Consider the following 11417-nt stretch of genomic DNA (forward strand, 5'->3'; position numbering starts at 1 on the left):
CTCTTCACAAGTTAATTGTTGTTTGTTTTCTTGATCAGGTGGCGGTCAAATATGTTAATAAGATCGAAACCTACAGGCAAAGTTTATACATTGTAAGTAAGATGCACTCTCTCTGTTCTCCTCTCACTAACTAGTAGGAAAACTGGACTAAGTGCTTATTTGGAAAACAACTTCTATCTTACCAACGTCTTTCTTTTAGCCTGGATATCAGCAACATGTTCCACTGGAGATCGCCCTCACAATCCTGGCTAATAAAGGCCCCAGAGCGCCAGAGATCATCCAGCTGCTGGACTGGAAGGACTACAATGACCATTTCGTCATGATCCTTGAATGTCCCTCTCCTTGCGAGACTTTGGAAGACTTTGTGGGGCGTCAGGGTGGACGTCTCAACGAGAGCTTAGCATGGCGAGTCATGATGCAGGTGACTAAAGCTGCGAACGTGTGCTGCCAGCGCCAAGTGTTCCACCGTGACATCAAACCGAACAACCTTCTCATCAACAACCAGACACTTGAAGTCAAACTAATTGACTTTGGGTGTGGGGACATTCTGAGGACAACTGTCTACATGTCATACTCTGGTATGTACTGTATCTAAAAGCTACAACTCTAGTGACGATTATATTATGAGTGGACCAGGCGTGAGTCACCAAAACAACAAGAAGCACCCGATATATATACAGTAGAATTACGACACTGTTACAGTCATGGATCTCGTCACTGTTGTGAACCGAACTTGCGCATCTAACAAAATCTTTTTCTTCCAGGCACAGCAACATACGTCCCTCCTGAGTTTCACATAAAGGGAAAGTACCACGGCAAGCCTGCAACGGTTTGGTCACTGGGGGTTCTGTTATTTAAAATAGTGGCCGGATATTATCCAAGTTTCTTAGATCTGCACATGCTCAAACTGCATCTCTGGTCCAAAACTGGTCTGTCAAATGGTAAGAGTTCAGTTATCATTTTAAACATACAAAACAGGGACAAGTGGCTTTCTGAAAGATGGCGTTAGAAAATGCATGAAGTTTTCTTGATTTCTGATGCCTGAACTCAGATCGTACAGCTAATATGATCATTAAATTAAAGCAGGTGTTAAGTTTAAGGTAATATTCAGATGTCCCTTTCATCTTTCTGCACAGAATGCTGCAGATTGCTCCACGCTCTCCTGCAAATAAAGCCAAAGAACCGAATTCAGCTGGAGGAAATCCTTTCCCACAAGTGGTTTACGGTACTAAACATAAGATCAACTTAAAATAATTTGACATGTTTAAAATTTTTCTTTTCAATTTTCAAATCAAGTTTTCTCGCTTTGCTTTTATTGTTAGATTTAATAAGTTGTATGTTTTACCTTATAAAATGTCATTCGTAGTGTATTCACAAATGTAATAATACTGTATTTGTTTCTGTTTTGTTTCAGGCCACCACATAAGACCACCTCAGAAGTTGTTGTATCTTCAGCTCTCCAATGGTTCCTGCAATAGTTGCAGCAGTATCAGAGGCCCAGTCTACCACCACGTCTGTCCCCCGCAGTCCAAAACATCCCAGAAAAGCTGTTTTAAACTAGAATATATATTAAGTTAAAGTGTTATTGTCACGTTAATGCTTTAATTGATTAACAGCAACAATTATTGCGCATTAACAGTTGTTTGTTAATATGAAAGTCCATTGCTCACTGGCTCTGAATACACATACAGTCAAAGCATGGGTCACAGGAGGAGGGGGATGTTGATCAGTACTGACTTGGGATGGGTGTCATCACGTGTCTCAACCAATGAGAGTATTTGTGGTGGGCCTAAGACTGCAGCAGCTCACATGAAGCGCTCACGACTTCATAAGTGGGAAACCCAAAGTTTCTGTTAACACGTTAAGGCAGCAGAGATGCGCTCTCGCTCAGCACAGTGGAGTGCATCGATTTGTTTTGAGTCTTTTGTGAAGTGGTAAAAAACACGTTTGTTTTTTAGGCCTCTCGTACCAGCTAATCCCACGGAAGGCTCCATCATCTACAAGTTTTGTTCTACTGTCTCTCTTTCTCTCTCTCTCTCTCTCTGTTTATCGCTCCACTCACTTCATCCAATGCTTAAGGCAGACCACTCACTTAAATGCTAAACAGCCTCGAGACAAAGGGCTTGCACTTCATACACATGTGACGGAAAACCTCTCCAAACTATCCCCCAGAAAAGAGAGAGTGAGAGAGATATGGAGGAGGCTGGTTGTCACGGTTGGTAAACCGTGATCTCAGGGTGTTTACACTCACTGTGATGAATTCTGTGTGTTCCGCGTCTGCACTGATCAGTTGTGGGCGTCTCCGTTAATTGTATCAGCAACAGCTGCCACTCATTACTCATCCACTATATACTGGCTTGTCTCAGGTCTTGTGTTTGTAAGATCGTTGTCTAATGTTTGATGTGGTTACCCTGTTCGTCTGGATCTCAGTGTTGTTGCGTTTGGATGTCTGTGTTTTCCCTAGAACCTCATCCACTCTCCGCACGTTCACTCAGCCAAGGACACTTACCTTCGGCTCTATTCCCCGCAGTTCCTGTGCCATCCTCTCCTGCTGCCTCACGCCGTCATCATCCGGATTACTCACCTTCTCTCCACCATCAGCTGGATTCCTCTCCTCTTCACCATCTCCTCGGAGTGTCGCTGTCTCATCGTCATTGTTTGTTTATGTACTCATTTTATATCTTCTCATTAAATCCGTCAACTTGCAATTGCTTCCAGACTGTCCTTTCACCCACCGTCACATACCATGGAAGCAGCAAGCACCAACACCCTCACATATTTTATGCATCACAGTGGTCAACGCATGGATCAGCAGCAGGAGAGCATCTCTAACACCAGACGCGCTATCCGAGTGCTGGTGGCACAGGTGTCAGAGCTCACCCAGCGGATCCATTAGCTCAAATCTCCCACTGTGCCCATCGCACCGCCTGCGCCGCCCGTCCCCCGGGAGATTCCCCAGGACCACTTCCGGCTAGAGCCGCGACTTCCGGCGCCAGAGGACTATGCGGATGAGCCAGCGTTTTGTAGAACATTTCTAAGCAAGTGTTCGATGCATTTCGCCCTACAGCCCCGCACTTTTACTACTGAAGAGTCTAAAGTAGCGTTTACGCTCACACTACTGTCTGGCAAGGCTACCTTATGGGGGACGGCGGTGTGGGAGAATCAACACCTGTTTTGTGCCTCATTCCACGTCCTGGCAGGAAGGCCGCCCATTGCCTCTCGGAACTCCGGCAAGGATCTTCTTCCGTCACCGACTACTCCATCGAGTTCCGCACCCTGGCAGCCGCGTGCCAGTGGAACGAGGCGACGCAGTGGGATAGATTCCTGCATGGGTTATCCGACCGTGTTCAGCAGGAGATCTACCTCCTCGAGCTGCCCACTACTCTCAATGGACTAATTGAATTGGTGTTACGAGTTTACGCTAGGTTTAATCGCCTGGGCCGCCAACACAGTCCTTCTAGATCTACCGTCTCTCCTTTTAGGGGGCGCTTGATTAGAGAGAACACGGTCGGTTCTGTCGATGATCACGAGCCCATGCAGGTGGGTAGAGCTCGGCTGTCCCGGAGAGAGAGGGAACAGCGGAGGTCCCAAGGACTGTGCTTGTACTGTGGAGGCTCTACTCATAACATCAACTCATGCCCGGTTAAAAGAGCCAACCCGGTAGTAAATTTGAGGCTACTATCGGGTGGGATCTGCGCTGAGAAGTCCTCACCTACATCACCCTCCTTCCGGTGAAACTGCGGTGGAAGAATCAACATCACGAGTGTCACGCCCTTCTGGACTCCGGAGCCGAAGGTAATTTCATGGATTCTTCACTTGCACATCACCTGAACATTCATGTCCTTCCTGTGTCTCTCCCCATCCATGTCACCGCACTCAACGGCCAGGAACTACCTCACGTCACACACCATAGTGAACCCATCACACTGATCACATCTGGAAACCATCAAGAAACCATATCCTTTTTTCTCATGGACTCCCCTGTTGCTCCCATTGTTTTAGGTCACCCCTGGTTGTCCAAACATAATCCACGAGTGGAATGGGGTTCTAACACTGTCACGTTGTGGAGTGAAAGATGTCATGAGTCTTGTCTGGTTTCTGTCTTTCAGAAGGAGAACATAGTTTTGCCAAACGTGCCCGTTGAGTATCTGGACCTGAAGGAGGTGTTCAGTAAGTCCCGTGCTGCTTCTCTCCCTCCGCATCGTCCCTACGACTGTGCCATAGACTTAGTGTCAGGTAAGTCTCCACCCTAGAGCAAGTTATACTCTCTATCTATTCCTGAGAGGGAGGCCATGGAGAAATAAATTTCTGATTCCTTAGCCTCTGAGTTCATCCGTCCTTCCTCTTCTCCAGCGGTGGTGCAGTTCTTTTTTGTGGGTAAGAAGGATGGTTCTCTGCGACCTTGCATTGATTACAGAGAGCTGAACAACATTACTATTAAGAATACTTATCCTTTAATACTCATGTCTTCAGCTTTCGAGAGGTTGCAGGGAGCATCCATATTCACAAAATTAGATTTACGTAATGCTTATCATTTGGTCCGCATCAGGAAGGGGGATGAATGGAAAATCGCCTTTAATACCCCTAGAGGGCACTTTGAGTACTTGGTGATGCCGTTCGGGCTATCCAACTCGCCCGGGGTTTTCCAAGCACTCGTGAATGACGTGTTGAGAGATATGGTAGATCAGTTTATATATGTTTACCTGGATGACATACTGATTTTTTCTTCATCTCTCCAGGAACACGTTCAACACGTCAGACGAGTGCTCCAGAGGTTACTTGAGAATGGGCTTTTTGTCAAGATGGAGAAATGCGTATTCCATGCACAGTCTGTTCCCTTCCTAGGGTACATCGTCTCATCCGAGGGAATACGTATGGACCCTGACAAGGTCAGAGCTGTGATAGATTGGCCATCTCCAGATTCCCGTAAGGCCCTACAGCAGTTTCTGGGGTTTGCCAATTTCTATCGGCGTTTTATTCGTAATTACAGCCAACTAGCCTCACCTCTGACAGCCTTGACCTCCCCCAGTACTCCGTTCAGGTGGTCTGACGCAGCTGAGGCTGAGTTCTCTAACCTCAAGAACCGCTTTGTTTCGGCTCCCATCCTTGTCGCCCCTGATCCCACACGGCAGTTCGTGGTGGAGGTCGACGCATCAGAGGTGGGGGTAGGAGCAGTGTTGTCCCAACGTGCTGCTTCAGACGATAAGGTACACCCTTGCGCATTTTTCTCTCATCGATTATCTCCTGCCAAACTTAATTATGACATTGGCAATAGAGAGTTGTTGGCGGTCAAATTAGCGTTGGAGGAGTAGCGCCACTGGTTATAGGGTTCAGGGGTTCCCTTTATTGTTTGGACCGATCACAAGAATTTAGAGTACATCAGAACTGCCAAAAGACTCAATTCCAGGCAGGCTCGGTGGGCACTTTTTTTCGGCCGTTTTGAATTTACCCAATCGTACTGCCCGGGTTCCAATAATTTTAAACCCGATTCTTTGTCTCGTCTTTTTGATCCCTCCGCCCGTCCCGCTACTCCCGAGTGTATTTTGCCTGAGAGATTAGTAGTCTCAGCACTCTGGTGGCCACTTATGGCTCGCGATGTCCGCGATTTTGTTTTGGCTTGTTCAGTTTGCGCCAGTGGTAAGCCATCTAACCGACCTCCTGATGGGCTTCTTCAACCGTCTGTCCCTTCGAGACCCTGGTCACTTATCGCTCTAGATTTTGTCACCGCCCTCCCACCCTCTAATGGCATGACAGTCGTTTTGACTGTAGTGGACCGGTTCTCGAAGGCGGCACATTTCATTCCATTGCGATCCGTTTCTAATAAACTAGCTCCCAAATTTATCGGCCCGTTCACTATCACCAAGATCATTAGTCCGGTGACAGTCCGCCTCAAACTACCTCCTGCATACAAGAGGATACACCCCGCCTTTCATGTGTCCAAAATTAAACCCGTGTTTTATGCACGTATTAATCCGCCTACTCCGGTTCCCCCGCCGCCGCGTCTCGTAGATGGGGAACCGACTTATTCGGTTAATCGCATTCTGGACTCGAGACGGAGGGGATGAGGATTCCAGTATCTGGTGGACTGGGAAGGTTACGGTCCGGAGGAGAGGAGTTGGGTACCTGCTAGGGACATATTGGATCACTCCCTTATTGATGAATTCATTCAGCAGGTAGGCCCTTCTGGGAACTGTTTTATGTCGTTGTGTTTACCCCCGTCTGGCTTCTGTGTAGTTTGCGTTGGATGTCTGTGTTTCCCCAGAACCTCATCCACTCTCCGCACGATCACTCAGCCACGGACACTTACCTTTGGCTCTGTTCCCCGCAGTTCCTGTGCCACTCTCTCCTGCTGCCTCACGCCGTCAACACCCGGATTCCTCAGCTTCTCTCCACCACCGTCTGGACTTCTCACCGCCAAAACCCTCCCTCTGGAGTGTTGCTGTATCATCGTCATTGTGTGTCTTTGTACCATCATCTATCCTCTCATTAAATATTTGTACTCGCTATTGTTTCCAGACTGTCCTTTAACCAGGCGTCACAAGTTCATCATTGAATTCAGTTATGTCATCTCTGTTCAGTTTAAGTAGTGTCTGTGCATTTATTTGCAATCAAGTCAATGATATCGCTGTAGATGAAATGACCCCAACTAAGCAAGCCAGAGGCGACAACGGCAAGGAACCGAAACTCCATCGGTGACAGAATGGAGAAAAAAAACCTTGGGAGAAACCAGGCTCAGTTGGGGGGCCAGTTCTCCTCTGACCAGACGAAACCAGTAGTTCAATTCTAGGCTGCACCAAAGTCAGATTGTGCAGAAGAATCATCTGTTTCCTGTGGTCTTGTCCTGGTGGTCCTCTGAGACAAGGTCTTTACAGGGGATCTGTATCTGGGGCTCTAGTTGTCCTGGTCTCCGTTGTCTTTCAGGGCAGTAGAGGTCCTTTCTAGGTGCTGATCCACCATCATGTCTGGATACGTACTGGATCCGAGTGACTGCAGTGACCCTCTGGTCTGGATATAGACTGGATCTGGTTGCCACGGTGACCTCGGAACAAGAGAGAAACAGACAAATATTAGTGTAGATGCCATTCTTCTAATGATGTAGAAGGTACATGTAATGTGAAGTGTTTCCGGTTCCGGTTTACCTTATTAATGCAGCCTAAAAATCCTTTAACGGATTTGGATATTAAAAGCATATTAGTATGTTATGTGTATGCCAGGTTAAAGAGATGGGTCTTTAATCTAGATTTAAACTGCAAGAGTGTGTCTGCCTCCCGAACAATGTTAGGTAGGTTATTCCAGAGTTTAGGCGCCAAATAGGAAAAGGACCTGCCGCCCGCAGTTGATTTTGATATTCTAGGTATTATCAAATTGTCTGAGTTTTGAGAACATAGCGGACATAGAGGAGTATTATGTAAAAGGAGCTCATTCAAATACTGAGGTGCTAAACCATTCAGGGCTTTATAAGTAATAAGTAGGGATGCACGATATTGGATTTTGGCCGATATTCGATATGCCGATATTTTCTAAATAATTTTGGCCGATGCCGATACCGATATCGATATATATAAAAATATATACTGATATATTTACAAATATATACTGATATATTTAAACTTTAATTTTACTGAAGAGAAATCCATGTATCTCTTCTGTACTGATTCTACCATAAATTTATTATTTTACAAATGTAGACAGACATTCACATCTGAAAAACAGGTCAATTATTTCACTTGGAGAATATCGGTTTGGCTCATCGGCAGAAATATTCATATCGGCCGATACCGATAATGGTCATTTTAAGCTTTTATCGGCCGATACCGATGTTGTGCCGATATTATCGTGCATCCCTAGTAATAAGCAATATTTTAAAATCTATACGATGTTTGATAGGGAGCCAGTGCAGTGATGACAGGACCGGGCTAATATGGTCATACTTCCTGGTTCTAGTAAGAACTCTTGCTGCTGTATTTTGGACTAGCTGTAGTTTGTTTACTAAGCGTGCAGAACAACCACCCAATAAAGCATTACAATAATCTAACCTTGAGGTCATAAATGCATGGATTAACATTTCTGCATTTGACATTGAGAGCATAGGCTGTAATTTAGATATATTTTTGAGATGGAAAAATGCAGTTTTACAAATGCTAGAAACGTGGCTTTCTAAGGAAAGATTGCGATCAAATAGCACACCTAGGTTCCTAACTGATGACGAAGAATTGACAGAGCAACCATCAAGTCTTAGACAGTGTTCTAGGTTATTACAAGCAGAGTTCTTAGGTCCTATAATTAACATCTCTGTTTTTTCTGAATTTAGCAGTAAGAAATTACTCGTCATCCAATTTTTTATATCGACTATGCATTCCATTAGTTTTTCAAATTGGTGTGTTTCACCGGGCAGTGAAGAAATATAGAGCTGAGTATCATCAGCATAACAGTGAAAGCTAACACCATGTTTCCTGATGATATCTCCCAAGGGTAACATATAAAGCGCGAAGAGTAGCGGCCCTAGTACTGAGCCCTGAGGTACTCCATACTGCACTTGTGATCGATATGATACATCTTCATTCACTGCTACGAACTGATGGTGGTCATATAAGTACGATTTAAACCATGCTAATGCACTTCCACTGATGCCAACAAAGTGTTCAAGTCTATGCAAAAGAATGCTGTGGTCAGTTGTGTCAAACGCGGCACTAAGATCCAATAAAACTAATAGAGAGATACACCCACGATCAGATGATAAGAGCAGATCATTTGTAACTCTAAGGAGAGCAGTCCTCAGTACTATGATACGGTCTAAATCCTGACTGGAAATCCTCACATATACCATTTTCCCACATGTCCTGGTGCTTGGTGACAAGGAAAACTCCTCCCAAGATTTTATTATTTTAAACGGGGAGGCGATGGAACAGGAGACGATACTACAAGCAGTCGATCTGTGTTTCAAACTTTTCTTTGTATATGACATCTACTACCCAAAGCCCTCTGCTCATATTTGAGTTTTTGTAACACACAGTCTTTAATAGTTTCTTCTGCACAGTGTCTCTTCCTGAAAAACTTTGTATTTAGTAATCAGTAATTTTTATTTTATTTCATTGATCATCAGTAGGTCCAGCAGTATATTTTTTATTATTATTACTTGATTTTATGATTATTTTTTTGTTTTATTATATGTTATGTTCATTTTATTTGAAAGTCTTAATATTTGCCAAGTGTGGTAACCCATATTCGGAATTGGTGCTCTGCATTTAACCCGTCCAAGTGCACACACACAGCAGTGAAAAGTGAACACACACCTAGAGCAGTGGGCAGCTATAGATCCAGCACCTGGGGAGCAACTGGGGGTTCAGTGCCTTGCTCAAGGGCACTTCAGTCATGAGTATTGAGGGTGGGAGAGAGCACTGTTCATTCACTCCCTCCACCTACAACTCATGCCAGCACCGAGACTCAAACCTGCAACTTTTGGGTTACAGGTCCAACTCTAACCATTAGGCCACAGCTGTGAACTGTATTAGCACATTTGTGTGTTTTGATATGAATATGAATCGACACATTTGTACATCTTGAAAATGTCAGTTGTATTTTTACACGTTCTTGTACATTTAAGTAAAATATTTTAAAATATCTGAAAAAAATCTGTAAGTTACAACAAAGTAGTTTCAAAACATGGTTGTATTAAGTAATTTTTTTTTTTTATAAAAATACTGATGTTAATTAATATAAATAATTAACTCAACTGTTGGGTAACTTTTAACTTTTTGGGTTGAAATAACCCACAGATGGGAAGGTGCTATACCAACCCGTAGCTGGATTACAGGTTGGGTTATTTTTAAATCAACATTTTTTAGTGTGAGGATTATTTTGGGGGTATTTGTACTTTATTCATGCAAAATGTAAACTGATTACTTGTACTTTTACTTGATTACCTTTCTGCAGAAAAATACTGTACTTTTTACTCCATTACATTTTATATTAACTTAAGAAGTACTCAGTCATTTTTATTTTTTTATTTTATCTCATGTACATTAAATATGGTTAACAGAAATTCAAATGTGCCTTTGATGTGCAAAATCCAATGAGGTTTGTTTTCACACATTAAGCACACACATTTCAGCATAACTTTAACCAGGTACATTTCTGGCATCAAATGTCGAATCTGAAGAAGCATTTTGAGGTAACAAAGTTGCTGTTTTTTCCCTCAATAAATAAATAAAATAAATATATAAAAAATCTCTCTCTCTATATACAGTATTGTTCAAAATAATAGCAGTACAATGTGACTAACCAGAATAATCAAGGTTTTTAGTATATTTTTTATTGCTACGTGGCAAACAAGTTACCAGTAGGTTCAGTAGATTGTCAGAAAACAAACAAGACCCAGCATTCATGATATGCACACTCTTAAGGCTGTGCAATTGGGCAATTAGTTGAAAGGGGTGTGTTCAAAAAAATAGCAGTGTCTACCTTTGACTGTACAAACTCAAAACTATTTTGTACAAACATTTTTTTTTTTCTGGGATTTAGCAATCCTGTGAATCACTAAACTAATATTTAGTTGTATGACCACAGTTTTTTAAAACTGCTTGACATCTGTGTGGCATGGAGTCAACCAACTTGTGGCACCTCTCAGCTGTTATTCCACTCCATGATTCTTTAACAACATTCCACAATTCATTCACATTTCTTGGTTTTGCTTCAGAAACAGCATTTTTGATATCACCCCACAAGTTCTCAATTGGATTAAGGTCTGGAGATTGGGCTGGCCACTCCATAACATTAATTTTGTTGGTTTGGAACCAAGACTTTGCCCGTTTACTAGTGTGTTTTGGGTCATTGTCTTGTTGAAACAACCATTTCAAGGGCATGTCCTCTTCAGCATAGGGCAACATGACCTCTTCAAGTATTTTAACATATGCAAACTGATCCATGATCCCTGGTATGCGATAAATAGGCCCAACACCATAGTAGGAGAAACATGCCCATATCATGATGCTTGCACCTCCATGCTTCACTGTCTTCACTGTGTACTGTGGCTTGAATTCAGAGTTTGGGGGTCGTCTCACAAACTGCCTGTGGCCCTTGGACCCAAAAAGAACAATTTTACTCTCATCAGTCCACAAAATGTTCCTCCATTTCTCTTTAGGCCAGTTGATGTGTTCTTTGGCAAATTGTAACCTCTTCTGCACATGCCTTTTTTTTAACAGAGGGACTTTGCGGGGGATTCTTGAAAATAGATTAGCTTCACACAGACGTCTTCTAACTGTCACAGTACTTACAGGTAACTCCAGACCGTCTTTGATCATCCTGGAGGTGATCATTGGCTGAGCCTTTGCCATTCTGGTTATTCTTCTATCCATTTTGATGGTTGTCTTCCGTTTTCTTCCACGTCTCTCTGGTTTTGCTCTCCATTTTAAGGCATT

Source organism: Carassius auratus, unplaced genomic scaffold (genome assembly GCF_003368295.1).
Source record: "Carassius auratus strain Wakin unplaced genomic scaffold, ASM336829v1 scaf_tig00018356, whole genome shotgun sequence".
Classification (NCBI taxonomy): Eukaryota; Metazoa; Chordata; class Actinopteri; order Cypriniformes; family Cyprinidae; genus Carassius; species Carassius auratus.